The sequence below is a fragment of the Coenobita brevimanus genome, chromosome 113, assembly GCF_032717465.1.
Source record: "Coenobita brevimanus isolate Jiangsu-jjx chromosome 113, ASM3271746v2, whole genome shotgun sequence".
Taxonomy (NCBI): Eukaryota; Metazoa; Arthropoda; class Malacostraca; order Decapoda; family Coenobitidae; genus Coenobita; species Coenobita brevimanus.
The window spans coordinates 16603993-16607180 of record NC_137066.1 but is presented as its reverse complement, the minus strand read 5'-3'; the positions used below and the strand labels follow the sequence as shown (position 1 = coordinate 16607180).

The window sequence follows — 3188 nt, the reverse complement described above, 5'->3', positions numbered from 1 at the left end:
TCACTGTTTTTCACAATATTATGCATTTTAGTGTGGATAACCTCAGAACTTACCACACACTTGCAGCCATGCATGGCAGACTTGCCCTTCACAAGAGGCTCCTTTCGCACCCCTACCCTCACTTTACCAGGCCTCGCAGCACTTGCCACTTTCTCACCATTACTCTCTTCTGGGCTGGTCATTTCACTGTCACTGTCCTTATACAGTAAGGCCGCCTACTTAGACAGTGTTAAATACACAGGGAGACCTCTCTTTTTTGTCATTCGTGATCTTAGACCTAATACTCGTGTTTGCCACCTTCTCCATAACTGAACTTGTCTTTTCCTTCTCACCTTCCATTTTTGTTCTTTATGGAATTTTTGTTTCTGACACGTCAACTGAACAACGTTCTACTAGTAGCCGATCTCTACCTTTTGGGAATTAATTTCCATAGACAAAATATTCACGAGATTAGTGTTATAGCGGAAAATTATTTAGCACAAATAACCGAAGATTTACAGGTGTTAAAAGTTTTATATTGCATGATGAATTTTATTGAGATGTTAGCAGCTCTTGGTCAGATGGTGACAGGCAACAGCCCAGCTAGTGGTAGGATAATTTAGGCGCCAGGGAAAGGAGGCGTGGCTGACTGAAATATCCTGATTGAACAGACTGTACAATATCCCAGCTTATGTTTTGTAATTCAGCCATTCAGGTATCAAGTTTATAATCTTCTGCAAGGCTTATTACATTGTACATGCAGATCTTCATCGATTTCTGTTTGTTCAATGTCCTGGCCTTTGATCTACCAAGACAGCGCCTACTCACTTCCGGTGACACACTGCTCGTAAGCACAGGAGGTGGTGTGAATGGACCCTTGGTAGACAATGATCCAACAGGAACGCCCATGAAATCATTACCAGTAGAATTCATGTCTTTCTGGGGGGATTGTGGCACATAATCTCACATACCTGCAACACAGTTTCTGATGAGATGTACTTTTTGTGCCACTTTATTCAGTATATTCAGTGGGGCCCTGTACAGCCATACCCCAGTTTAACAATCTAATTGGTCGGATAAAACCCCATCGTTAGGCGGGGTATCGTATATCTGGGTACTTTTAACATGTATTTTGGTGTGGATCGTTTACCAGCGTTGGGTTTCTCCCCAGGCTATCCAAAACCCACCCAGATGAGCCTAAAAACTGGTTTAAAGGCAATATAAATGGCCTAACAGCTATCAAGGAAGCTAACCTAATCCTGTAAATAACTCACTAAAACCTACAAATCAAATCTGAATACCGTCAAATATTAGTCTGAAAAAAAAATATACTTAGCAAACTGTATCCCAAAATGACAATGCTCACCCCACCTGTGATTAAAACATAGTAATTAAAGTCTAAAAACAGTTTACAAATCAACCTAAACATACAATTTTAGTCTAAAATATCATCAAAATCAGTAAGAAAAATCTAAACTCATCGTTAAACCTGGGTTTGGCCATCGTTAAGCGGGGTATGGTGCAATTTCTACCCCCATCGTTAAGCCAGGGTGTCACATCTAGGGGTATCGTACATCGAGGTATTACTGTATATCTATGGGCGATCCCGTGGTCCACGCCATCTAAGATGATAACTTGTATATCTGCAAAGCCTTTCTTTGTCCACCATTCGGGGATGCACGACGTAGTAGTGGGATCTTACCAATATGTAGCTTCCCAATGTGTATGAAAAGAAAAGTATGTAACGAATGTACAGTATAATCCCAACTATGACGTACGGTTGTGAGGTGTGGATACTGACCAAATCGATGGTAAATCAACTAATCCTTTCTCAAGGAGCAATGGAAAGTTCAGCATTGGGAATATCTCAAAGGGGCAGGAAATGGTTAACTTCGGTGAGAGAGCAAACTAAAGTCAATAATATAACAGAAGTTAAAAACGAACAGAGATGGAGGTGGGCAAGTCATGTAGCAAGAATAGGGATAGCCAGTGGAGCAAGAGGCTGACTGACTGGACTCCTAGAGATTTTAAGTGTAGCAAGAAAAGGCGAGACTGGAGGTGGAGAGATGAGATAGAGAACAGTGCAGACAAAACGGGGCAGAGATTGGCTCAATCAGTGATATTATGGACAAGGTTGGAGGAAGCCTTTGTTCACCAGTGGATTTACAAAGGCTGGTGATGATGATAATGATGATGATGAACAGTAGTGGTGGTAGTAGCAATGAAATAACAGAAGTAGTGGAACTATAGTAAATGAGTTATGAAACAGTGAAGGCAATTCCAAACTTACTACAGCTCTTCCTCTTGTCAGACAGTATAATCTTTGCACAATCTCCTTGGTGAGGCAGCTGGCCCCCTTGTTGTCCATTGAGGGAAGAAGAGAAGCACATTTATGCCTATCCACTGGACGTTGGTTTATCATTCATTCATTCATTGCCAGACGCCATGTATCCCAAACGGGGTGGCCAATGGCTTAGAGTTAATTGTTTTGCAGGGAGGGGCACTAATCCTCCACCAACCCCACTTGACACGTAGGGATGCCAACAGCATCTGGTGTTCCCAGGCGGTCACCCATCCAAGTACTAACCAGACCCAACGTTGCTTAACTTCGCTGATCGGACGGGAAGCGGTGTACTCAACGTGGTATGGCCGTTGGCTTAGGAATACAATTATTTTTCGCCTAGTTCCAATTTTCCATTGTAAGACGACCTATCACAATCAAATTTTGGATAAGTAATGACACGGGCTAGAAATTTACGTAATCAGTTTTCTAGGGATAGGGCCGAAATTAGAGGAGAGGCGGAAGGGTAAGTAAATAAAGGTAAGGTGGTGGGTACGGGAGGGGAGAAGAAGTGCAAAGAGAGAAGAGTGGAAAGGGATGGTGGACAAGAAAACAGGGAGTGGGAAGACACGGGGGTCGTCAGAAGGGAAGGAGGAAAGAAACAGGGAATAGGAGAGCGACATGAAATGGGCAAATAAAAGGAAGAAAGAAGGTAGCGGAGTGAGAGAAAAGAAAGAGACTACAAGCTTATGACGGGCCAAGGGTTAGGGTGTAAGGGTGAGGGAAGAAAAATAAGGAGAGGGAGAGGAAAGAGGAAGGAGGGGATTCGAAAGGAAAGGTAAGGAAAGGGGAAGGGAAGACGGGAAAAAATGGTGGAGAGAGGATATAAATAACAATAATCAGAGTGCGAGGAGGTAGACTAAGTAAA

General features: G+C 42.8%; 1 non-coding gene across 1 annotated transcript; it reads right to left on the bottom strand.

Moving 5' to 3' along the window:
- Nucleotides 1-2517: 2517 nt before the first annotated feature.
- On the bottom strand, nt 2518-2636 carry LOC145418350 (5S ribosomal RNA). Its single transcript, XR_013900685.1, has one exon. It is a non-coding gene; the product is annotated as a 5S ribosomal RNA (ribosomal RNA).
- Between the last annotated feature and the right edge of the window lie 552 nt (nt 2637-3188).